We start from the raw sequence: 27,818 nt of genomic DNA, 5'->3' as shown, positions 1-27,818 counted from the left end.
GCAGGTAAGTCTGTCAAGGGCTATCTCTGACTGCCTAGAATTTTCCACCCAATGAGACCCAGGCACCATGCTGGAATCCTTTCACAAATATCAAATGCTAATGGGGCACAGTAAGTCTCTAATACACGCCCAAAGATTTTGCTGTCACTATTTATAAGCAAAATGTGTTAGCAACTGTAGGAAGCTGGCTCAATATATGCTATACCAAAAAGAGGTATAGTGTGCAGATAGTCCAGTGGATCCCCAGAGGCTTTGCAGAAGCTAAAGTAGATAATACTAATGCTCTCTCTTGTAGTAGGGTTAAACTTATCAGAATGCAGTGTTAAGCATTTGTTGAACACACAGTGGCAATAAATGAGACACATACTCAATAAATTAATCCCAGTCCAGTTTATAAAAATAATACTTTGTAATATTTATTTTATACAACAGAACTTCATCTTTGGAAAATATGTTTTAAAAGAGAAATACTTTTTAGTTTAAAAAACGGACACAACACAATTTTCAGGCTTTGCAATGTTATGGGAAGAAGAAACATTCAGCCTTCATAGGTATAACATTGACTTACAAGACCAGTCTTTGGAAGTTAAGTTTAGTAAATGGGCACGGTTCAGTTCAGCACCAACGGTACTCTACCAGCACCACCGGGGCAGCTGTGTGCAGGGTGCAAGTTTGAGGTTGGGAGCCCGATACAAATCAATCGGGATTGTGACAATCGGTTGGTAAGTAGCAGCAGCTTGGGGGGGGTCAGTCTATGGGGGGGGTGAAGCAAGCACTGATGGGGCCCAAAGCAGCACCAACACTACACCACCAGTGGCACAGGGGCAGCAGGGTGCAGGGTGCAGGTGCAGGGTTCAGGGTGCCAACATAGCTTTGGGTGCCCAATGTAAGGCAATGGAGATTGGCCAAATCAGAAAAAGGGCTACATGCTCAGGCCAGGAGGCTGGTTGAAGGAAACCAACAGCTGCAGAGGTAAGTTGCAATGCTCGGGGATGTAGGGACACCTTTTATTCTCTTCACCAAGGCCCAGGGCGGACGGTTTGCTTACCGGAGCAGGTCGCGGTTGAGGGGGTCTCCACGCAGAGGCTGCAGGTTGCATCAAAGAGTCCAGGAAACGTCATCTTATGGTGGGCATGGGCTCTGGAGCACTGGGGAACCTTGCTGGGACTGATAGGCCACTTAATTGGGTTGGAGCTATTGCGTACAGTGGCGGAACCAGGGGCAGGCTATACAGTTCTTACAGTCACAAAGTCTTTACTTTGAAGATGGTGAACAGGTCCACTGTTCTCTGGAGCCTTGATCTTTGTTGAAGACCGTCTGTTCACCCAGGGTTATGGAGGTCACTGGGCTGCAGGACAAATCATCTTATGGTGCAGGTTCGCTGAGGACTTCAGACAGGCCGGTAGGGCCAGGGCCAAGTCAGTTGGTCTCTGCAGTCTTCTCTGCTGTTGCAACTCTGTAAGGGTCTGGGGTACCTAACTTAAAGATTTAGAGGCATTACATTGGAGTGACAGATAGTGGTCATTGGCCCCCTTACCTGGGGTGTCTATTGCCGCTATCCTTCCCACCTCCTGCAGGAGGGGAACACAGACCTAGACCTACTTGTATAAGACTTTGAGTAGTGTATATAAAGGGGGTAACCCATATATACTACCTGACCTAGATCAATAAGTACAGTATCAAACAGTGTGGTCACAGCAGTAAATAATTATTTTGTGAAAAATAAATATTATTAGCAAAAACATAAACAAATTAGGTGTGGCATGTATCCACTTCAGTTGTTTTATAGCAATATAAAGTATCTGATGCGATTGCATTCAAAGCATTTTACAGATAGAGGCAATGGCCTTACTCATTGCGGCAATTGTGCAATATCATACAGTGCTCTTGGTGTGGTAGTGAAGAAGAGAGGAAATGGGTACTGAGTGGTCACATGTGGGTAGGAGACACGGAAAGGTATTCGTGACATACATGCATCAACATGGTTTGGTGTTGACATTTCAGCCTGTGAATGATCAAATGTTCCCAGTGTTACACATAACTCAAATGGACCAGAAATTGTTTGTATACAGTGTCACAAGAGTTTGTTTTCAAGTGTTGTTGACTTTTCGAGCCCTCAGGACAGGACAGATTATTATCCTTGCGGTGAGGTCTTCATCAGGACTGGGAAGAGCACCTGCAGGCTATTTAAACGGTATTAAAGGGCTAGCAGGAGTCAGTGTGTGTGCTACTAATGTATTTGGTAAAAGTACCTACTTGATAAGAAAATGGAGAAGGATCCGCCATGGTAATAGGAAATGTGGGCTAGCATAAGCTCCTTAAGTGGGGAGAGAGGGAAAACAGAAAAAAACACAGGTAGGTAGGTGAGTCAACACGGGGGACTCCAACTGAATCACCTAGTAACTCAATAGTGAAAGGATAATACTTACTCATGTTTGCTTGGTAAGAGGTCTGCAGCTATCTCAGCTTGCAACCAAGAGGGAACACACAAGCGTTTCTCCAGAATATCAGTTGAAAAATCTGCAGCAGTGTCCGTTTGCAGATGGTAGGGAAAAATCCTGTGTTTCCTGGAAAAGAAACGTGAGGAGGCTCTCAATATGGAGGGAAAAAATACCGAATGACCCTCTACTGAAGTGTCCCAGTATGTGGGTGCTCTAAGGAGGGGCGCCACCTAATGGCCTTGTGTAAAATGGGTCTAGTGTAATTAAATACAGTGTACCCTTGTGGCGTAGACTATTTCATTAATCAAAATGGGGTAGTGGCTCCCGTTTGAAAGTTAGGCCGATGGTCTGATGCAGATTTTGGTGTGCCCAATAGGTCTAATGTCGCGGCACCTACAATTGGGGATTGGACCGAGCACCATGCTCGCTAGTCTTGCCTTGACGGCAGGAGCTCAGCGAGGAATACCAGGCGTATGCCTGAGTTGAGTGCGGCATCGGATACGCGCTCGAGGGATTAAAACCGCGCATCCTCAAAGCTGCTAATGGTGACAAACAATAATAATTATTGTAGGGATTCAAAATATATGTATATGGGGGGGGGGGGCGTCCTGATTTGAAACAAAAGGTCGGGTGCGATCCTGGAGACAGGAACCATTACGATTGCTCATCGCTCGACATGCAAACGAGGCCGGGGTCATGCAGCAAATGAAATCGATAATAAATTAATTACGCTGTGGGTGCGTGCTGAGTCTATGAAGACAGAAAAGAACCCAGCATCAAGCTCACTTACCTGGCATTGCCGGCCGGAGCTCAGAATGGGAAGCCGGTGCCGGGCATGTAGCCTGAAATAAATATGGTATTCATTACGTGCTCGTGGACGCATAGGCGCGCATCGTCAAGGCTGCTCGGATTGGCAGAGTCAGCACATCCCTACTGTATCGTTGTCATGGTGGCAGAGACAGCACAGCCCTAATGTATATAAGTTGCAGCTGTAAGCGGCAGAGTCAGCACAGTACTGCTGAAAGGTTATGGAAAACTACCCTGGGGCATCTTGTGTGTACAAAATCGTGGTTGTCGAACAATAGTGTCAGTTGGCTGTGAAACCACATGTTGTTGGTTCTCTCAAGTCACACGTAAAAAACATTGATGTATACAAAATGAGTTTGCACATGGTGGATATTAAAGGTATACGTTTGGTAATACATAATTAGTGCTACATAATGAAACACAGCTTGGTGCTAGTTCATGTGATGGACTTCACAGTTGTGGTTTACAGTTCTGACATAACACATTTCATGGTAAAATATGAGGCATACCTATGCGCTAAACAACAGCAAAGGGATTCTAGCATTACATATTGGAATCACATAGATCAGTCCACTATTATGTAGCTAAGCCCACCAGTTGTGCATCCGTGCCCCTTAGTTCATTGAGTCAATTGTTTATAGTGTCCAAAAGGAACGTCATCTTACACTCCCTTGACATTCAGGATTGGTCCTATGTCCCCACCTCTTGGTCCCAATGTCACCTTTTCTAGAACCAACCATTTAATGGAATCTGGTGGGTGTGAGTGTTGTTTGAAATGTTCCACTAGTGGTGCACCCGGGGTGTTGCAGCGAATCCTGCTGCAGTGTTGCAGTATTCTTGCCTTAACCTTCTGCCTAGTTTGGCCCACAAATAATAGATTGCATGGGCATAAGATGGCATAAATGACAGTAGTAGGGGCATGTCAGGAAGTCCATCAAGAGCTGGCGAGGGTGGAGGCAGGGATGGGAGCACTGAAGCAGGCTGCAGTGACAGACACAGCTAGAGCAACAGAGCTTCAGGCAGCATGGATGGAATATGCAGAACTATGGGAGCTCTTGTGTGTAATAGATTATTGTTACTTAATTCAGAAATCCCATGCAGAGGCAGACAAGTTGGGCTCATTACTAGCCCAGCTAATCAACCTCCCCCCCCACCAACCTCCATTCTTGAAATAAACATGCCAGCGATACCACATATAACTACCCAGAGTTGAATTAATGATGCATTTCATGACTATTATAAAAATGTGTACATAGTCCCTCCTAGAGCCGGATTTCAAGCTATCACTGACTTTTTAGTTGCACTACCCCTTCCACAAGTAACAGATGTGGACCGGGAAGCACTCGCTGCATCAACGACCACCGCCGTAATTTGGGAGGCCATTAGGGAACTCCCCCATAATAAAACCCTAGGACTCAATGGTCTGTCGGCGGAGTCTCACTCCGCCTTCTCCACACACGTAGTTCCTCAGTTGGAGCATCTCTACCAGCCTTGGTGACATTACTGCCGAAGCCCAGGCAGGGATCCCACTGACATTACAGCTTACAGGCCCTTCCGTTGCTGACGACTGAGTACAAGGTATTGAGCAAGGGTACTGGCCCGGTGATTACTCCCACTTTTACCAAAACTCATACATGCAGACCTATGCGGCTTTGAACCATTTAGTACACCACTAAATATACAGAGACTCTTTTGTGTAATGGATAAACTTAACTGCTCCACGCCATAAAGAGGGCTGTCTTTCGCTTGACCAAGTGATTAACACTTTAAGTTGGCACTACATGCTGGTCTCCCTCTAATGGTTTGGAATCCCCATGCCTTCCTCAGATAGGTTGTGTCAGATTTATACAATCACGTAGTCTCTTACCTTATCTTCTTTTGAAATTGCGTGATTGTTGTTTCACGGAGATGTAAGGGACCAACATCCCAAATAACTATTCTATAACCTGTAACTTATAGATTCAAGCAAGATATAAGATAGAAAGTGGGGAGGAGGGCCGGATACTGGACGTTTATGTTGATCTTGCTGTCGACCTGCGAGGCAACAAGGGAATTCTCTGTGATCTAACTTTCAATTATATCTCTCTACAGTACTTGCACTATTTAGGTTCTCTTTATAGCTTTATTCAAAATATAACAAAAGCCTACCTGCGAGCAGTAGTTGTTGCAGTATGTTTCGTTGGGATGTTGAGATGGGCTGAGAAGTGGAACAAGCAAGCCTTGTGGATACGATGTTTTCGGATAAATACACCGGGTAACAAGGCGATATCAGAAACTGAAAATAAAATATTCCTGCTCATTTCAACCTTCACTGAAATTCTGGAATTGTTTAACTTTTCACTCTTTTTACACTTACTGGTTTTCTCTCTTGAATAAATGTCGAGATGCTCCTACTGGTTATTAAAACATTAACACAAATCTTCACATTACAGTGACCACTGATTAATACTGAAAGTTTAAATATCTTAGGCTCTAAGAAACATTAAAAGATTGAACACTTTGTTTTCTTTCTCCCAAAATGCTAAAGCCTTCACTAATTCAAAAGTCTCTAATATAAAGCCGTATTGTCCAAGCAATTGTCTTTTTATGCAAAATCAAAGACTGTTTTTGCTTGTGATGGGTGCCAGTAAAGATTGATTTCTTTTCAGGTCCAGCCGTGTAGAAAATACAAGTTGAAGATAAGTTGTCATCCGCAATGAAACCTGATCGTCTTCACCTTGGAATCCAGATTGCCGCTTTTCGTTTCGTCAGGTGGGTAACAGGATTCTCATTCGAGTCACGTTCCGAAGGCAAAGCGTTTTTCAGAACCTCGGGTGTGGCTTTCATAGCGAGCCACACCGAAGCAGCAGTTACGTGTGCTCACGTTCAGCGTGAGTGCACCGCAACTGTAAATGGACTCGGACTTGAATGTTTGTAAGCGCTGGCTCCGTAACTCTTGGTTAAATACACGGAGCTGGGCAACTTGGTCCGTGAATTACCGGCAGGCTCTTAACTAACCCTGGGGGTAGTGTGCGTAGTGGGGCTACGCGAAGCTACGCAAAGTGGGCGAGAAACTACGCCCACCTGCGCACTTCGCATAGCCCCCGTACACGCCGCATGCCCCCCTCCCCAACATACCTAATTTTAGTAAATGGGCACATAAAAATAAATAAAAGGCACTTACCTTGTCCGCGGCGTCCCGGGGCTCCCTCTGCTCGTTCACGCCGCCGTCTTGATAACCAATGCGCATGCGAGGGCGACCGCGCATGCGCATTGGTTAGCAGACGGCGGCGTGAACGAGCAGAGGGAGCCCCGGGACGCCGCGGACAAGGTAAGTGCCTTTTATTTATTTATCAGTGACCATTTACTAAAAGTAGGTATGTTCAGGAGGGTGGGAGGGAGGCGGGAGGCGGGCAACTTCGCTACGCCCAAGGAGTGGGCGTAGTGTTGCCTGCTTCGCCTACTTTGCAAAGGGCGAAGTAGGCGAAGTCCTTCGTCCAGGGTTACTCTTAACTAGTTCAAATTCTAAAATGTACCAAAGCAGAATGCAGATAACGTGATTCCATCAACACCATATGTCCCCTAGGCAACGAGCACAAGCATTTAAGCACAATGATTACTGAACACAGTGATTACAGACGTCAGTTAATACCAAAGACTTCTAATATACATGTTGCATATTATGTTTCAAAACACTTTCAATACTTTAGGCAGTGTTGGTACACGGGATAGGGGTGGGTTTTTTCTAATAAATGTCAGGTGTTGCAAAAGTGTTGTGCACCTCTTAGTTACTTATAAAACCAAGCTAGGCATGTAATCATGACAGTACTCCCCTCTCAAGATCCCCCCCAAGACTTGTGGCACAGGTTTAGGTTTAGTTGGATATCTGGCATAAAAAGCTTTAACAAGTTTTGGAGCATTTTTTACATGATTTAAGGGCTCCCAGGAACGTTCTTTAGGACCAAAACCCTTCCAGTCAACTAAATAAAACAATTTTCCACTGACTCTTTTAGCATCCAAGATAGCTTTAACTTCGTATTCAGGTATACCTTCAACAATGATAGGAGATGGCTTTTTAGTGAGTCGAGTTTTAGGATTGTATGAAAGACTGGGTGGATTCTATAATGCGAGGGAAGTGTTAATTTTAAACTTACTGGGTTAATTATTTTTTCCACCTTAAAAGGTCCAACAAAACGTGGATTACATTTTTTGTTCCCTTTTATTCGTAGATTTTTTGTTGCCAACCAAACTTTGTCACCTTCGAAGTACTTAGGTTGTGTAATACAAACGTTATCTGCTGCTATCTTTTGATTCTATTTTGCCTTTGCTAACTGAAAGTGAGCTTCTTGATGAATGTCAACTGACTCAGTAATGTAGTCGGGAACTGCTGGAACTGAATCAGATGATATTTCATGATCTGGAAGGTTTTTAGAATGGTAACCATAATTACAAAAGAATGGTGACATATTAAGAGAGGTATGATCACCATTATTGTAAGCAAATTCCAAAGCCCACAAGATATCAGACCATTCTTCATTATGTTCTCTTAACATACATCGTAAGAATTTTTCTATAGTTTGATTGGTTCGTTCCGTCAAACCATCCGTTTGCGGGTGATAGCTTGAAGACAAACGCACTTCCATGTTCAATGATGTACTTAACCCTTGCCAGACGTGTGAAATGAACTGGGGACCTCTGTCTGAATTAATCACAGATGGTATTCCATGTAATCGAATAATGCCCGTCATAAGAACCTGATCTAATTCCTTAGCCGAGGGACTACATTTTAAGGGAATGAAATGAGCCATACGAGTGAATTGATCCACTACTGTCAAGATTGTAGTGAAGCCTTTTTTGGTTGGTGGAAATTCGACAATAAAATCTAATGAAATTGTGTGCCACGATTGTGGAGGAATGTGTAATGGCTGCAATAAACCACTCGGAGGTTGGTGTTGTGGCTTACTTTGAATACACACACCACAAGTCTCAACATAGTTTTTAACATCGTTGAACATGGTAGGCCACCAATATTTTCTTTTAATTGCTTGATATGTTTTCATTATTCCTGGATGAGCTGATAGCAGGGTGTCATGGTGTAATTTAATAACTGATTTTTTGCAATTTAACAGTGGGGACCAACATCTGATCATTCATAAATAACACATTTTCTTTCACTTGAAACAATGGATATAACAATTTCCATTCATCAATAAGTTTTGTTTTTACTTCCTCTTGTATGTCGGTTATGACAGTACAAACCACGAGATTGGTTGAAAACAATTTGTAGGTAAGATGGATTGAACATTCCTGAGGTTTTCAGAGTCTACGTCTTTTTCGCCTATTCGTGAAAATGCATCTGCTTTGCGATTTTCTTTTCCTGGTCGGTATGTTGTTACAAAATTATAGTCATTAAAGAATAATGACCATCTGAGTTGTCTAGCTGATAAAGCTCTAAGGGATCGTAGGGATTGCAAATTTCTGTGATCAGTATAGATGGTAATTGAGTGACGCGCACCCAACAGGTTAAGACGCCATTCTTCAAAAACCGCTTTGATTGCCAATAACTCCTTATCTGCTATGGCGTAATTTTGTTTTGCTTCAGATAATTTTCTTGAGTAAAATGCTATGGGATGCATCTGTCCAGTTTCTTTATTTCTTTGGGATACAATGCCTCCTTAGGCAAACTGAGAAGCATCAGCCTCTACAATGAATGGCTGAGTGGGATCGGGATGACTCAATATTGGTGCAGATGTGAACAATATCTTAAGATCGTCCAAAGCTTTTTCTGCAGTTTCAGTACATTCAAATTTCACACCTTTGCGAAGAAGTTTAGCAATAGGTGTAATTGTTTGAGAGAAATTTCGAATAAACCGCTGATAAAAATTGGCGAAGCCTAAAAAGCTTTGCACTTGTTTTACTGATGTTGGGCTAGGCCAAGTGCTTACTGCTTCCACCTTTTTCGGGTCAATTTCAATGCCTGAAGGACTAATGACATATCCCAAAAACTGTACTTTGGATACATGAAACATGCTTTTTTTCAATTTGACGTATAAAGAGTTTTGAAGCAATTTTTCAAGGATGGCGAGTACCTGTTTGACATGTTCTTCTTTGGACTTTGAGTATATCAATATGTCATCGATATATACGACACAACAGACATCCAAGAATTCGTGCAATACCTCATTTATAAAAAATTGGAAAGCTGCAGGAGCATTACAGAGTCTGAAGGGCATTACTTGATATTCATAAAGGCCAAATTTGGTGCGAAACGCCGTTTCCCATTCATCGCCCTCTCGGACTCTTCAAGATGGTAAGCTCCGCGCAAATCCAATTTAGTATAAATGGTTGCTTGTTCGATTTGATCCAATAATGTTAGAATCAATGGTAAAGGATATCTATTTTTCACAGTTACATTATTCAAAGCCTATAGTCTATGCACGAGCGAAGCTCCCCTCACTTCTTTGGTATAAAAAATAAAGGGGAGGATACTGGAGATTTGGATTGTCTGATAAACCCATTAGCAAGATATTCATCTAAATAGGTTCTCAAATGCTCATTTTCTTTTTCTGTTAATGCATAAATCCTACTGCATGGTAAGGTTGCTCCTGGTGTTAAATCTATTCGACAGTCAAAGTCTCTATGTGGGGGCAAGGTGTTAGCTTTTATTTATCGAATACATCAAGTAAATCCGAATACTAAGATGGTATACCGTCTAACAGTAGGATGCTTTGTGATTCCTTCGGGAAGCCAAATCCTTGCACTATATCCTCTTTTACCTGAGGATGAAAACCCTTTGAGTGACATTGAGCAGAATTAAAAGTTACTTTTTTCTGAATCCAGTCACTATGAGGATTGTGATGTACTAACCAGGGTATTCCCAAAATTAGACTAAATTGTGGGGCGTCTATGATATCAAAACAAATCTGCTCGCTGTGAACTGGAGAACATTGCATATTCAAAACTTCAATTTGTTTTTGTATAGGGCCTGAAGTAAGTTATTTACCATCCACTGCACGGACCACTTCTGGATGATCCTTAGTTGTAGTGTTTAATCCTAGTTTCTTTGCAAAACAAGTATCAATAAAACTGAGTCTATTAATGCACTAACCTTCCAAAAATAAGTGGGATTGTTAATAGCAGTTAGTTTTACTTGAATACTCGGGTGTCTATAAACTACGGTTGGAATAGTAGAGGCCAAACTAGAACAAGCACCCGACAAACCGACCTTGTTGTTTATCGAGTGTCTTAGATTTCCGTTTGTGGATCAACTGAAGCTACATCTGATGTTTTACTTTTACATTTGTTGGGTCGATTAGGACATTCCTTTATGAAATGTCCAGTTTTGCCACAATAAAGACATTGATTAAGTTTTCATCTTTTATCTTTCTCCTCTCTAGTCAAAGGCCCTCGAACAGTACCAATCTGAATAGGTTCTACCGGATCTATTTTATTAGCCACTTCTTTGACACTTACATTATTTTCTTTGAAAACTAATAGCTTGTGATCTGCTTTCCCTTTTTCTCCTTTCCGTTCAGATAAACGGTGATTTAATTTCACCACCAAATCAATACATTTTGTAATGTCGTCTGGAGGCTCCAGTATTTGCATCACCATATATTTTAAATCCTCTTTTAAACCTCTATAAAAAAGAGAAACTCTTTTGTCGTAAGGCCAATTAGCTTCTAACACTAAGCGATTAAATACTGAGATATAGTGAAGTAAATCAGATGTTCCCTGCTTCAAATGTAAACGCTCATTATCAGCTGACTGTACAAACACATGTTTGGTGAATAATTTTCTCATAGATTGTTTGAATCTATCAAAATTGTATAAAATAGGATCGTCATTTTCCACCAATGGAACTGACCAAAGAGCTGCATCTCCTCCTAAATGAGATAACACAAAGGCCACTTTGGATGAGTTATCAGGAAACGCTAATGGTTTTGCAAGAAAGCGCAGGTGACATTGATTCATGAAAATGTTGAAATTGTTAGTATCACCATAAAAACGTTCAGGTTGTGCTAAAGGTACCTGTACTGGAGTGACAACCTGAATTTGTGGCGTAGACTACCCAGTTGTAGTTTTAGGAAAAGTGGGCTGAAAGCTTGCGGGTTTCACTATGGGTTTATGTATTCTCTCTTGAAGATTCAAAACGTCTCTTCGTAGAGCTGCATTTTCAATTTTTGTGTCCTGCAGAAGAGTGGCTATATCTTGCAAAGAAATTTGCTAGGTTTAGCATCCATTACGTCTGGGCGAAACTTTTTTCGTGGGCTCTCCCTTCTGTCAGATTTATACAATCACGTAGTCTCTTACCTTATCTTCTTTTGGAATTGCGTGATTGTTGTTTCGCGGAGACGTAAGGGACCAACTTCCCAAATAACTATTCTATAACCTATAACTTATGTATTCAAACAAGCTATAAGATAGAAAGTGGGGAGGAAGGCCGGATACTGGACGTTTATGTTGATCTTGCTGTTGACCTGCGAGGCAACAAGGGAATTCTCAGTGATCTAACTTTCAATTATATCTCTCTACAGTACTTGCACTATTTCAGTTCTCTTTATAGCTTTATTCAAAATATAACAAAAGCCTACTTGCGAGCAGTAGTTGTTTCGCCTAACGTCTCAGTATGTCTTGTTGGGATATTGAGATGGGCTGAGAAGTGGAACAAGCAAGTTTTGTGGATGCGATGTTCTTGGAAAGATACACCGGGTAACAAGGCGATATCAGAAACTGAAAATAAAATATTCCTGTTAATTTCACCCTTCACTGAAATTCCGGAATTGTTAAACTTTTCACTCTTTTTACACTTACTGGTTTTCTCTCTTGAATGAACGTCGAGATGCTCCTACTGGTTATTAAAACATAAACACAAATCTTCCCATTACAGTGACCTCTGATTAATACTGAAAGTTTAAATATCTTAGTAGCACAAACGTTCGCTCTTTGAATCCATTTCTTCACTGGCTGTAAACGTGTATAAATCTCACGTATTATTCTTTGTGGATAACACCCTGGCCTTAACAGTACTATTTGGAGACGATTGATCAGAGTAGCATCTATCACATTCAAATACATGGGGATCCAGATATATAGAGACCCACAAGTCCTGCTAGAGGGTAACCTGCGGAAATCAATAACTACGCTGCGCTCCCAGGTATCCTACTGGACCTCTCTGCCACTCTCCGTGGCTGGACTACTCACCATATCAACAAGCATTGGCAAAGCCAATAGGTCTCGCCTTTGCGAACTGGAGGCGTTACCAATTGTTTTTAGCCACACTGCATGGCATCCCTGACGCTCTGCAGCATGGCTGAAGTAAAAACAACAAACCTTTGAAGTGGCCACCCGTGTTATTTTGTAGGCATGTGCACCATGTATGCACATGCCTACAAAATGATAGAGGCTTTTTTTTTATTCTGTTAGTTACTGATCCAATTTGGATCAGTAAATAAAACAAAATAAAATGTGCAAATGTGTTTTCTCTTAAAGCAAGGTGGTACGTCACATACCAACCTGCCTGAAGAGGGCGTTTCACATGACTATGTTTGTAGAAGCTAGAATTACATGAAAAGTCAAGGGATCTATCCTTGGAAACACATTCATTGGGAGTCTCTTCTGAGTCAAAACTGGACTTCTGTCTCAGCTGATCTATAATTATTATTTTGGAAGTATTGACAAGAAGGCCATTTTTTTATAATTGTCCCAAAAAGACTTTTTCTAGACAAGGACATCAAAATTCTTGAGCAAATTTTGCATGCCCAACATATGCCACCTTGCTTTACCTTTTGTGCTTGTCCATTTGTTTCGCTGTAATAGGTTTCTCACATTACTTTATAATGTTTTGTTATATTATTTATGTTATAACATGGTATGCCCCTCTTACCCCTCCCTGCCCTTCTCCCCTTACTTGGTCTCTCCCTCCTGTGGAATGTTGGAGTGAAGCTCGCCTTGGAATGTTGGGGAGCTCACTCCAGTAGTTGGCACTGAAGAATCCGGTTCTATTAAACTCCTCTTCTTCTCTCAACCCCTGTGTGGAGTATTCTTCTTAACAATTTGGCGACTTATACCGTGCTGGGGACGGTGGGATTCTTTCCCCTGTGATAGCTGCCAACTACAAAAGTCAACGGATCATAAGAGAGGCGTAGCGGCGCTCCATTCACCCCAGTCACGGTTCAAGCATCGTGAAGTAATCCATGTGAGCTTATCCGAGGTTTGTGACACTTCGGTGAGCAGGAAGAGATTAAGAGACCCTGTCGTTTCAACATCTAAGCAGCAGCCGTCTCATTCACATGAGAACTGTGTCTGGGGATGTAAAGGTATTTCCTCGGCAACGGGACGCTGAACTCGTTCTGCCTGGTGTCGGCGTGGAAACATTACGCCGGTGAACCTGCTACGACCTTTTGAAATTTCAGTCACGTCAGTTCCTTACCAACGGAGTTTCCTCGGCAACGGGACGCTTGTTTCGTTCCGGCTGGTGGCCGGTGCGGGAAATCTACGTCGGAGAGCCTGCTTCGCTTCGTGTGGTTCCTGTCACGTCAGTTCCTCTGCGAAGGACAGCGATCGGTGACGGACTGCTTTCAGTTCCAGGTGGTGAGGAAAATGACATCGGCATAGTAGGAGCAGCCTGCCTGATCCCTTCGTTCCTCAGTTCCACATTGGTGAACCACCCTGAGGTAACGAGAAAAGTTGGCGCTCGTGTCCACTTATCTCGACCTGATCAGCGGTAACAACTCGGAACCCTCCGGTTTGTTTCCGTACTTAACAGTAATCTTCCAGCTCTTACTGTTGATGGGCAAAAGTGAGGTAGGAGACATTGTGTAGGAAGCCCCCCCCCCTCTTAACTGTTTCGGTCTGCTGGGCTATCCTTTTAACAAGGAATGGGTGCATGACTGTAATGCGTCTTCGCTCCTGTCAAGGGAACGGTAATTTGCTTCTGGAACACGACGGCTGACATTTTACGGCGTGTTCCATTTTGCTGTCATATGGAGACTGTGACTTACCTTCTTTCTATAGGTGTGTCATGTTAGCCAGTCAGGAATTGTTGAAGTTTTCACCTACAGCCATTGACCTGCAAGGAGAGTGGGGTGCACATGTTTTCTCGAATCAAATGTGCATTTGAGTTATTATTGAAATGAGTTTTGGGTGGTAAATACTGATGTTGTGTGTTTTCCTTTATAAATCAGTAGTGTTTGCAAAAGTAATCTATTTACAATATCTACATAGCGCTAATCTGTATTCTTTTGGTACCATCAATTCAGTATAGATATAGCTTTATTTTGTTTACCCATAGGAGCCACTTGCCGTTTTCTTCGCTGATTGGCACAGCACTGCCATTCTGTTTTTATTACCTAGGCCTGTTGGAAATATTTTGTGTATCCTAGGTGGTAAGCTATTGTGACGGTTTTCCCTCTACCTTTCAATTTCTACCCACACTGGGTGTTCAATGTTCAATTTTCATCATTCTGGTTCTCTCTCAATTTTTGTTTTCTTCTCTTCTTCTCTCTCTAGCTATTATCATGACAGCCTTAAATATGTCTCAGCCACCACCATTTTTGGATGAAGCAGGTGATCCAATTATTCCCTGGAAAAAATGGTTTAATTTGTTTGAATCATATTTGATTGCTATAGGAGGAAATAGATTTTCATCTTTAAGAAAGCAACACATTTTACTGCATAATTTGGGAAAATATGGGAGGGATGTGTTCGAAGACTTACCTGAAGTAGCTGTTGACGGTGCTAACGTCAATGTGGGTGGAGATGGCGGGGTTCAGCCTGATGTGTATGAGGCTACCGTAAAAAAATTGGCAGAATAGTTTTGGGACAGGATTAATATAGTTCTTGAGCGTCATAAATTTTTCTTGCGGGCTCAAGGAAAAAATGAGAAAGTGAAGAATTATATTGCTGTGTTGAGGGGTTTGGCAGCCACGTGTGATTATGGTCTTCTTTCTGAGTCTTTAATCAGGGACCAATTAGTTAGGTGCACATGTGAAAAGAAAATTCAGGAGAGACTCTTAGCAGAAGCCCCTTATTTACAAAGAGCTATTGATATTGCCATCAGCATTGAGCACACAAGCTACTGTATGAATGAAATGAAGGAGGCTGGTGAGGTTAAACAAGTTAATGACAATGGTGTGAACAAAGTAGTTCAGAGAGATGTTAAAATTAAGTTTAACCAACCTGAGGTGACTAAACACAGTGCTCAGCCCAACAAGCCAAAGTGCTACAGATGTGGTAACCCAAACCATCTAGCTAATGATGTAAGGTGTCCAGCGAGGGGAGTCACTTGCAGTAATTGCAAAAAAAGGGGCCATTTTTTGAGGGTATGCCATGAAAAGAAAAGTACTACTCACATGGTGGTCCAAGAGTTGGACCAACCGTTGCAAGGGGACATTATTTTTCAAGTGATGAACATTGGTGAACAGAATGTGAATGCATATCCTGAATGTAAAATATTACTGGACAATGTTGCATATGAAGTCTTTGCAGATTCATGTTCACCTTACACTCTCATAAATGAGTCTGCATTTAAAGAAAATTCAGGTCATAAAGAGTATAATCTTTTGCCTCCTGATATTAAACCTGGGGGATACAATTGCGACCCTATTCCTTTGATTGGAATGTTGTTAATGCAGATTGATTTTAAAGATAGGTCAACATTGGGTAAAGTGTATATCACAAAAAGTGGATCTAATCTGTTAGGGTGGAAACACCAAAAAGACCTGGGTATCAAATTAGACTCGAATGCTCCTGAACAGGTGTTGCTGATTGATAGGCCTACGGTTGGGAAGGAGGTTTGTGAGAAATTACCGGAGGTGTTTACAGACAAGTTAGGGCAGCTTAAAGGGTTCCTCCACAAGATAAAACTTAAATCTAATTAAAAACCAGTTGTACACAAAGCAAGGTCTGCCCCTTTGTTGCTAAGAGAACCCCTTCAGGAAGAATTGAACAGACTGGAAGAAAACAGAATAATAGAGTGTATTGAAAGCTCAGAGTGGTTGGCCCCCATTGTAGTAGTGGCTAAAGGGGGGGGAAGGGCATCCGCCTCTGTGTTGACCTTAGGGATTTGAATGCCAACATCTGGGTAGACAGACACCCCCTCCCCAACATTAATGAAATGTTGATGGGAATTCAAGGAGCAAAGTATTTCACTGTTCTAGATCTGTCCTCGGCCTACCACTAGGTTGTCCTTCACCCAGATTCAAAGCACCTCACGTCCTTCATAACCCCTTTTGGTGCATATCAGTTCTCAAGGTTACCATTTGGACTCACTTCTGCGGCTGCTGTTTTCCAGCGCATAATGCAAAATATTCCGCAGGGCCTTGAAAAAGTTATCTGTTTCCAGGATGACATCTTACTCTATGGAGCATCTGAAAGTGAGCACAACAAAGTTTTGGAGGTGGTTCTGTCTAAACTCAGCAAAGCGGGAGTCACGACCCAGAAAGAAAAATGTAAGGTTGGGGTGCAGACGGTGGTGTATCTGGGGAACACTATTTCTAGCGAAGGTATCAAACCCAAGGCCAGTTTGGTGGACGTGGTCAAATTTGCTCCTGCTCCGGTAAATAAAGATGAATTGAAGTCCTTTCTGGGCCTGGTTGAGTATATGTCGAAGTTTGTGAAGAACTTTGCCGACCAAGTACAACCACTCCGTGAACTGCTCAAACTAGGAACCAAATTTGAATGGGGCACTGAACACCAACAAGCATTTCAACACGTCAAAGAAGCCATTGTGAATGCTTCAATTCTGCACACGTTTGATCCTAATGCAAAGTCCACACTCTCAACTGATGCTAGTAATAAAGGGTTGGGAGCTTCCTTGACTCAAATGGTAAATGGCGAAGAAAGAGTGATAGCCTTCGCTTCAAGAACCTTGAAGGCTGCGGAAGCAAATTATTCCACCATCGAGAAAGAGGCACTCGCGTGTTACTGGGCTATTCACCATTTTAAGTACTTTTTGTGGGGAATTCCGTTCTGCTTAAGGACGGATCACAAACCTTTGATCCCGCTATTTGCTACCAAACTGCTAAAAAATACTACTCCACGCATCTCCAAGTGGGTTCTAGGACTGCAAGGGTTCAACTATTCCATTGTACATGTCCCTGGCTCAAAAAATTCCTTGGCGGACTGTCTTTCGGGTATGCCAGTATTGGAAAATGAACCTGAAGAGATCCAAGTAGTAGAAACCATCTTTGCTGTTGATGTCCCGGCCATAAAAAAAGATGAGTGGGAGAAGTCACTTCAGGAAGATGATGTGTTGCGCAAATTGAAAGAAATGATTTCAAAGGGCTGGCCGGAGAAAAAAGAGGAGGTGCCAGAGGATCTCCAAGAGTTCTGGTGCGTGAAGGATGAAGTATCCATAGTGGAAAACCTGGTCTGGAGGAGTAACAAGATAGTCCCTCCGTCTGAAATGAGATGTCACATCATACGGATAGGGCATGAAGGTCACCCGGGTCGAAGTCTGACGAAAAGTAAAATTCGTCAAAGCTATTGGTTTCCAAAAATGGACACACAAATTGAAGAACTTGTAAAAAATTGCATTGAGTGTGGTACTAGTGACAAATCCAAGAATGTCCGCAAAGCTCCTTTGGTTCCTATCACGTTGCCTACCAAACCTTGGGACAAACTGGGGATGGACATTATTGGCCCATTGAATATGTTAAATCTTTCTCAAAAATTCATGTTCGTTCTAATCGATTATCATTCCCATTGGATAACCACTAAGTTCGTCCCTTCCATCTCCACTGCTTTCCTCATTGAGTTTCTTAAAGAGACCTTCTCAAAAGAGGGCATCCCCAGTGAGTTGATAACGGGCAATGGGGTGCAATTCACTTCAGATGAGATGAGGGAATTCTTGAACGACTTATCTATTGTTCACATCAAATATCCATTGTACTCACCAAAATCCAATGGGTTAGTGGAAAGGGCTAATAGAATGCTGAAGGATACCATTCAACTAGCTGTGTCAACAAAAGAATCCGTGGTAGACTGTTTAAGGAAGATGTTGTGGTCATATCACATCACACCTAATTCAGTGTCCGGAGTCTCCCCGTTTCCCTCTCTTAAAGGCAGGAACCCAGGTTCAAAGCTCACCCCCAATTGGTTAAATGGAGGTTCCCCTGTGTGGGTTGACAGGAACTATGTTTCAGAGAAGGTGAAAGAAAATCAAGCAAAGTATAAAGACAAGTATGATGCTAAATGGGGTACAAAGGACAGAGAGTGGATGGTCGGGGATTGGGTGGTGGTCAAGAAACCCACTCTAGTGAAGTCTAAACCTTCAGTTTTCTCTAAACCCCTTAGAATAAGGAAGGTAAACAATAACTCTGTGTTGTTAGAAGATGGCAATCTATGGAGCATGGATAGATTGGCTCGTTGCACTAATGTTCATGTCTCCAAATCCACTAGCAATGATGACTCTGGTGAAGCGGTGGGTGATTCAAGTATAGGAAGAGTTGCACGGCAACGGAGGTGTCCGGCATGGCAAGCTGACTATAGCTTGTAAAGTATATATTTCAGTGCTCTCACCGCTGTTCCTCCTACTGGTGTTTGTGCCTGTGGTTTTTATATGCAATTTCATTGTATTGTATTTTATTGCTTGTATTGGACCCTTCACTCAAATGTAATTCCTTTTAATTTTAGTTAGGCTGTTGTCATTTCACCGCCTCTTGGCACTTACCAAAATGTGTTGTGTTACAGAGGAAGGTGTGTTATAACATGGTATGCCCCTCTTCCCCCTCCCTGCCCTTCTCCCCTTACTTGGTCTCTCCCTCCTGTAGAATGTTGGAGTGAAGCTCGCCTTGGAATGTTGGGGAGCTCACTCCAGTAGTTGGCACTGAAGAATCCGGTTCTATTAAACTCCTCTCCTTCTCTCAACCTGTGCGGAGTATTCTTCTTAACAATTTATTATCCCAGTTTGTGTCAGATAAACTTTAAGCTAAAGTATGGTTTACGTGCACCTGTCATGTTGACTTTTATCTAGAGGGTGTCTGTGACAGGTAACCAGTGGTAAGTCTGTATTTTGAATTTTACTGGCCCTTTGGGGGATCGGTAGAGTCAAACCTACAGTGGCATGTATGATTCAAGGAGTAGGAAATAGATGTGAAGCATCTGTATCAGACCACTACATCGACGTAAAATATTGCATTGTGAGCTGAAAGGGCTTCTTTGTGATTGATTAATTTGAGATGCATACTAACCACAGCATCACTCAGGTGGCAGTCACGTTGCATTTAATGGTTACAGCCAGATACAGCCTTAAAAGTCAGCTCAACCCTCTGTTTGATAGGGATACTGCACTGACCAGCCGACACCACACTTTTTTTTCTCTTCTGACAAAGGGTTACTGGAAGAATGTATGGGTGTGGGAATACCACAAAAATGCTGCTGAATGCTAGGCTTTAGAGAAGGGAAGTTGGGTATTTCCTTATGTGTCTGCATCTTGCCTGAGTGTAGCAGGTGGTAAACGAAATCTTCTCTTGCCTCTGGGACCCATTAAGGTGAAGGATACACTACATTTTACTAACTTGCTCTAGTAAACATTAATGTCTGTTACAAAATTTAACTGATTCTAAATAATTTTGCTTGCAAAAATTCTGTTCTTATCCTGGGTGGTGTATCTCACTCCATAATGATATTTGGCTTTCACAGTCAACAGACACCTGTGACGGTAACACACTTGCATAGAGCATGTCACCATACATATATGATCAGAACTTTATGACATAGCCAAATGTGATCTGCAAAGGATGGCGTGACACAGCTGCGCCTGCGCCTAGAGTTACATAGAGTATCAACTGCAGGAGCACCCACAGGCAGATTGTGTAATATAAGATGTTGTTTCCTAATGAAATGACAGTCAGGGCATACTTGCAAGGATAATCACTTTTTTCATTTCCCATAACCAGTTGTGTTTATGTTTTTAGTGTAAAAAAAAAAAATACAAGCGCCATCTGCACACACGATAGCTGTTCAATTGTACAAAATGGAAATCTCACAGAAAGCCAGTGTTGGAGCTCAGGGTGAGGTCATGAAGCAATGTGATTTTCAGTACTTCAATATTATTTTTTTGTGCGCGAAACAAGCAATCCTTTTGTGACTTAGAAAAGTTTAAGTAGAAACCATGACACGAACATTCACTGTGAGACATTGTCGAGAACATTACAGGCATTCCAATAGCAAGGGATTATCTCCAAATAAGTTCTAAAATCACAGTTAAAGCCGGAGAGGTACTGATGTCCAGAATCTACAAGCAGACAAGAAAAACAAGGTATGGCACACTGCTCTACTGCATCTAGCCAACCACTGACCAGAGGGAACTCCTGCCACCTCAGCCAATCACTCAAAGTTGACGCAGCAGCTCCTGGAAAGCTTAAAGGTCACTCGAAAACTCGAGCTATCCAGAGCTGAACAGACATCACCATGGAAGCAGAGGAAGGACAAAGCACTAGCCCTGGTTCCGACATAAATGCAGTGGCCATTTTGAAGTTGTCTGAAATTATAATAAATGTGGAAAACATGATTAATCAGAGAAAAAAAAATTGGCAAATTTGCATTTTTAAAAGAATGTAACCTATTTATATCAATTAAGGCACGTGAGAAAAGGAGGGGGCGGGAGCAAAGGCAACCTGACAATTGTAGCGCTCACAGAGATAGGAGCAAAAGATGCCAATTCTTTTGCTGAGAGGATCCTGCATAACATGAAGAGCTGCTGACATTGGAAGTGGAGAAGTAGATTCATGTCTTGCACCCACTCACCTGTGCCTACAGAAATGCAGATGTGCCCTTGTTAACTAAAACAAGGGTGATGCTGAACACTGACAAAGGGAGGGGGCAGGAGCAATGTCAACTGACAACAGGTGGTGCTCGCAGATAGAAACCTAAACAAAGGGAGGGGGTGGGAGCAATGGCAACTGACAAGGAGTGGCGTTCGCAGAGAGGAACCTAAAAAAATAGTACACATACGGTGTAATAACCAAGTAAAGGGGCCAGTAGCCATGGGAGGATACAAATGATGATATGGCTGTACTAGGAGGAAGTAACACGCCTATTAAGGAAGCAGGAGTCAGCATTTATGAAGAGCATAACACAAGCCATTGAAAAATGTGGGTGGTGCTTCTCCTCCATACTCTACCTACAACAGATTGCCAGAGCAGCTCGGGCTCGACCTAAAAATGGTGATGCTTCCGCCCCTACTTTATCTCATCACTAAACTGCCCGTAGTAGTCCTGACACAAAACACACAATAATGACAGACTTAATAAGGGAGAGTGGCCGAAGAGGTATACGTTTAGCAAAGCTGCAGCTACCACCAGACAGTGGGGGGATGGGGCACCAGATTTCAAACCTTATTGTGTGGCTCGGCATATGCAGTGGCTTTCATACTGGTTGGTGAGCCATAATCTGCAAAAGATAGCCTAAACACCTTATATGCTTACGCAGGGCACACTACGCAGGCTGCTCTGCCCCGGGGTGCATGCCTCCTCAGAGATCCCTTTATTGGTAAAAGTGGCTCTCACATATTGGAAAATGCCCCTGAAATATACAGCACAAACGGTCCCTTATGGCCCTTTTTATAACTTTATTGGAGCTTCCTACCTCAGTGGGGACACTGACACAACATCGACCACACAAATAGGAACAGGTGGGAGTGACGACAGTGGGGGCATTGTTTGGAGATGGGATGCTGCTGAGTCATGCAGACTTTGTGAATGAGCAGTGGTTACCTGATTCATTGTTTCTCATGCACGCAAATATTAGTAGGTATATCCTGGTATGCCCCATTAGAAGTGGCTTTGTGGATAGCCTCAGGCATAAAGTTATTTTTCCTAAAATCCACTATGGTGTGCATCCGCTAATAGACCCCTCACTGCAATAGGGGAATTCATTACTGAATTGGCTAATTACCTGACCCCTTTTAACCATAAATTATGCTAAAATCCTGTTAATTGGAGACCTGAATTGTTGGTCTACAGAGGAATGGGGAGTCAGGGCTCTAAGGATCTCACAGACCTACTGAATAACTTGAACCTAGAAGGACACATAAGTGAACCCACACACATCAAAGGGCATGCGTTAGACCAGCTATGGACCACCAACTGTTTGGTCCATAACTTAACTGTTAAGCCATGTGTTTGGTCAGACCACCACCTAATACACTTCACATTAAGTGGTCTATCCCTAATTAAATCCTTGAATCCTTAAATCCTTGACCGGCCTTAAAATATTGACCAGGGACTGGGCCAGCATCTGCTTGCCAAAGTTCCTTAACACCCTAGAATCCACACTTCCGGCTAGAACAAATTATGTTGACGAGTTGGAGACAGCTATAACCATCTGGCAATCAAGAGCAAGTGAGATTCACGCCCCTCTACAAAGGAAAGAGAGAGGTATGAGGCGGCACGTGGCCTCTAAATTGTTTATTGTAGAGTTAAAGTCAGTAAAACTCAAAACCCGCCAGGCAGAACAGAAATGGTGGAGAAGCTATTCTCCTGCAGAAAGGAAAATGTATGAAATAGCTATAGCTGATTACAAAGCTGCCATCTTGGAGGCGAAAAAAGCCTTTTACACAAACAGTGTTCTTTGTTCTGAAAATAAATCCAAACACATCTTCAAGATAGTCTAAGAACTTTCCAATCCTAACCGCGTCACACTGGCCATTACTCCTTCCCAAGTCTTATGTGACCATCTGAATGCTTTCTTCATGGACAAAATTAAGGCTATACAGAACTCCATCCCTCCTATCTCACGGGATTGGATATCATATCAGCAATTTACAAACTCAACAACACTTTCTAGCTTTCAGAACATTACCTTAGATCGGCTTGCAGAATTAGGAAGCAAGGTCAAATCTAGCTCCTCCAGAGACCCCTGTCCCTCTAAGATACAAAAAAACATTGTTGCACAATTCCCAGATACCTTTCTCTCAGTGCTCAACCTCTCCCTGGAGCAAGGGGTGATCCCACGTGCTTTCAAAGAGGCAGTGCTAGGCCCCCTTCAAATGAAAGCCAGAGCAGATCCTAATCTACTGAGTAGTTACAGACCCATATCGCTCCTCCCATATCCTGCAAAAGTGCTTGAAGCACATGTAGCGAAGCTCCTTTGCACATTCATCAAAGAGCCTAGGTGTAGTGGATGACCTGAAGGAGGGAGCAGGCAGGGGGTGCACACAAGCATTGGTCCAGTTCTACCTGTCTGCTGCGTTCGATAGCGTGGTTCACACCATATTAGCGGATAGACTGGCAGCGGTAGGCCTGAGAGGCACGGCCCTGTATTGGATAATTTCATTCCTAGGGGACTGTATCCAGTCTGTTAGGCTGGCACCATTTAATTCAGCCAGGGTCAATATCACCTGTGGTGTACCTCAAGGCTTGTCCCTTTCCCCCCACCTATTCAACCTTTATATCTGCCCCCTGATTCACTCCTTCCAAAGCAGGAGAGTAAAGGTATATAATTATGCAGATGTTATGCAGATGATATTCCCGATGGACGAGATGGAGGCATCTAAGGACTTCTTTCAAAATACCATGCTCTTTATTAAAGACTGGATGAGCCACAACCATCTTAAATTGAACTCTGACAAAACAGATATAGTCATTTCTAACAACAGACCCCATCATTGGACGCTAGGACGCTGGCCAGCTGCATTGGGCACTCCACCTATCCCTAAGAATTCTGTCAAAAGTCTGGGCATCAAAATCAACCCAAACTTATCCATGCATGAACAGATCAGCCTGGTCACTTCCTCTTGTGTTTATCATCTAAGGACTTTCAAGAAAATTAAGAGATTTTGTACTAGGGTTTCAAGCATGGTGATCATGCCGGCCTTGATTATGTCCAGGCTGGATTACGCCAATCAAACCCATAGATTGCAGCTGATTCAGAATCAGGCGGCCAGATTAGCTTTCCAGCAATCGAGACACTGTCATACTAAGTCACTAATGTAGCAGCTTCACTGGCTTCCTGTGACCCAGCGGTCTATGTTTAAGACAGGCTGCATGATTTTCAACACGCTCCATGAGACAGGCTTTAAATTTGTTTCCACAAAGATTTCACGGTACCTTCCCAAATGGAATCTCAGATCAGCCTCAATGAATATGCTGACTATCCCTAGATTTCAGTGTAAAAGAATGGGTGGTTCTCGTTTCTCTGTACTCAGCCCAAAACTCTGGAATTTCCTACCAATTGATATCAGACTAACGTCGGATGCATTGATTTCAGGAAAAAAATAAAAACTTGGCTGTTCACCCAAGCCTAATGTATACTTCAGGATGGTTTTCCTACCTCCGATAGCGCCAAGAGACCTTTTGGTGAAAAAGCGCTTAATAAATCCCCCAAACATAACATAACAAACATAACATATCAAACATCACTGGCCACAAGAGGGAACATGGGCACTGGCGGGAACAGAACCCCCACACATTAATTTATGTATTCACTCCTCCTCATTGGTAATGGTAGGCATCTGACACGGTGTCTATATCGAAGCTTACACACAAATTTAGCAATATCTCTGGTAGAATTACAGACCCAGTGGGGATTAGTCAGGACAATGAATGGAATTCTCTACTTGAATTTCCCAAGAAAATCTGCTGAAATACTAGATTCAAATGTATACAATTCTCAATTATCCATCAAGCCTACCTCACACCACACAGGTTACACGCAGTGTTTCACGCTGTCTCCATGGAATGCAGATGGGCACCACACTGGGGCAAATAGAAGGAGGCACAAACTGGTGAGTAGTTGAGAGCTGTCTTTTAGTTCTATACCCATGTCCAAAAAGCTATAAGGTACAAGTGAGATTTGCAGATTTGGACCTTCTCCTAGCAAAATGCCTCATTACTAGTAGGTGGAAGTCAGCAGCCCCCCCTACTGTTGTGTCATGGAGGGAGGATGTGAAAAGATGAGGAATGGCGGAGAGCGGGGCACTCCGCAGGGACGAATACCATGGGTTGCGGAATAGGCCAATAGCCATGGACAAGGATTCAATACTGAAATCCTTCAAAGCTTTAGACTTGACTAATGATTAATAGCAGTAATTTGCACTTCATAACTGGGTGGCGACATTGCTGTCCCATTTGGGGCACAGCCTATCACTCACACAATGGTATCGTTGTTGTGTATCTACAGTCTGCAGATGTATAGAAATGGCACAGCTAAAGGGAGCAGTAACATAAGCCCCGGTTCCCCATGATACAATGACATTTGGATCTCTGTTGAATTGTATTATTGGAGAATATATTGCTCAAGCAAGTAATGCTTCTCTTAATATGTATGCTCTCCTATTTGCCTGCCGTTAGTAGGGGGAGGGAGTTTAAATATTCACCTACACAAGGGTTTAACATGACAGTTATAATGTTATAATGTCACATGTGACACAATGCCTTTCACAATGTATAAACTGTCTTTAATGATGTCATATGTAGATACAGTGCACAGGAGAATTGCCGTGCAAAATAACGGATATTCTGGCACGCTGTGCAATTGCTGATGTAACCTTATGTACTGTATTGCTTACCAAAACCCAAAAAGTGTGTTTAAAAACATATATGAACCATGCCAAAATTCCAGATCGGTTGAAAAACAGAATGGGCCTAGAGGGTACAGTCCTTAATTGGTCCAGCTCCTTTCTTGAGTACAGATCACAAAAAATCATTGTCAACCAAACCCTCTCTGGCCCAACCAATAATAAAATAGGAGTTCCACAGGGATCAACGCTTTCGCCGGCGCTATTCAATCTATACATTGAACCACTCACCGAAATATTACAAAAAGCAAATATCGCTTTCCACATGTATGCGGATGACACTCAATTGTACATCAAGGTTGCATCAACAGAAGCGATAAAGACAATGAACCATGCACTATCAAGAACCCTCCAATGGCTAACCAAGAATTACCGGAAGCTAAACCCTCAGAAAACCGAATTCCTACTGATTACACCCAGTGGCGGCTGGTGACATTTCAAAGTGGTGAGGCGTAAATGTTTAGGATGAGTCCCCTGTGCTGCGCGAGTGTAGCAAATGTGCCTGATTGTCATAAGGGCGAGTTGCCCCCACCCCGGGCATTATTTGTTTTTTAAAGAGTGGGCAAATGGTGCATTTTCAAGCAAGTTTGATAAAGCAAGAATGTTAATAAAGTAATTATAGTTAGGCCATCATTAGGCACAAGAGAAAATAAGCCTTTAACCCTGTCGTCCACGGTCGTATCATAAGGTAGAATACAAAAAACATTTACCTGTAAGTATTACAGAAATATATCAGGACAGCTATTACTTTATGACTGTTAAAACCATGTTCCTGATGTCCAACCATCAGCTCACTGAGCCATCATTTCAGTCTCCACACTAACTGTATATTGTTTTGTCTATACTTTAGGCAAGAATGTAATTGGATGCAGCACAAGTCAAAATTCTGAAGCAAAATAGTACAACATTAACAAAAGTAAAAATGATGAATGGTGTGTTCATAAGGCATGCAGAAGGAAAGTTTTGCTTCATGAGCAATCTTTCAGCTTCTCTTATGCGCTCTTTAAAACATTGACTTTCTAAATGTTCATTCACTTAATTTAATAAAAGTAGAAATGCTTAACACTGGGAAATCCACAAAGGGAAGGGGGGCTGATGGGTCTGCTCCTATAACAGGTATGAGCAGGGATAAAGGAGACATTCAACCACGAATATGAGTATGAGCAAGAGAAACGCAGTAGAAACTAATTCTGTGTTTCAACCTTAAGTTACAAACGATTTATGCTGCAATCCTTCTATTTCAGGACTGTCAGCATAATTAGAGCAAAGTTTAATCGCACATTAATTAATACAATCACATCCTGGAAAGATTAAGCTACTTTTTGAAAATAAATTTAGTAGCACTGTTAAACTAAGAAATCAATATGAAATGATGTGTGTTTTTTTATTAACCGGTCCCCTTTTCTTACCAATAATGACACTGGTGACCACAAAACAAAGCACAAAACGATCGTTTCTCGAACATGTAAGCTTGCTCCCTCTTGCTTGGCTGCTGATTGTTCACTCCCACGAAGGAAGCTTATGATTCGAAAGAATCAAAGACTCTTTCACCCTGCCTGGCCTCCTAAACGTGATCAGTGACAGTGTGAACTAGTAACGGATTGTGGCCACTAATTACAAGGAACTGAGGAGAAATGGACTTGTTTCATGTTGTATCTGCAACGCGACACAGGCTCTGAATAATTACCAGAATCACCTTTGTTACTTATAGCATTGCAATCCCCATCAGTAATCCAAGAGACCAGGCCATTGTAGCACTAAATTATCAGTCAGTCAGTGATCATCACATGTGTGTACAACAATACGAGGGCCGGCCAGAGACTGCGCCGGCCCGGGTCACAGCTGGGGTCCCCGCCCGGCTCTTACTTGTTTTGATGTTTTCCAAGCCAACGATTACGAACAACAACATATTATTATTAGCCACGACCACGAGCAGTAGACTGAAGCAGCAGGCACAAAGAAAGTGAAACGCGAGCCCTGCAGTGCACCAGGGCACATTACCTGACTGCAAACCTCCCTGTCCAGAGAACATTACTAGGAATTGTGGCCGAAATGTGCAAGCCAAGACC

General features: G+C 42.6%; 1 long non-coding RNA gene across 2 annotated transcripts; it reads right to left on the bottom strand.

Annotated features, from left to right (window-relative positions):
* Window positions 1-493: 493 nt before the first annotated feature.
* Window positions 494-5,521, bottom strand: LOC144771591 (uncharacterized). 2 transcript variants are annotated; one of them, XR_013599376.1, is made up of 6 exons: window positions 5,397-5,521; window positions 5,116-5,282; window positions 3,232-3,283; window positions 2,430-2,567; window positions 2,257-2,317; window positions 494-2,176 (listed from the first exon to the last, which is right to left on the bottom strand). It is a non-coding gene; the product is annotated as an uncharacterized LOC144771591 (long non-coding RNA). The 2 variants fall into 2 exon arrangements; XR_013599375.1 differs by having other exon boundaries at window positions 494-2,317.
* Window positions 5,522-27,818: the final 22,297 nt, after the last annotated feature.

This window comes from Lissotriton helveticus, chromosome 8, assembly GCF_964261635.1.
Source record: "Lissotriton helveticus chromosome 8, aLisHel1.1, whole genome shotgun sequence".
Taxonomy (NCBI): domain Eukaryota; kingdom Metazoa; phylum Chordata; class Amphibia; order Caudata; family Salamandridae; genus Lissotriton; species Lissotriton helveticus.
The sequence above is the reverse complement of the archived record's forward strand: the minus strand, read 5'-3'. Positions and strand labels throughout refer to the sequence as shown.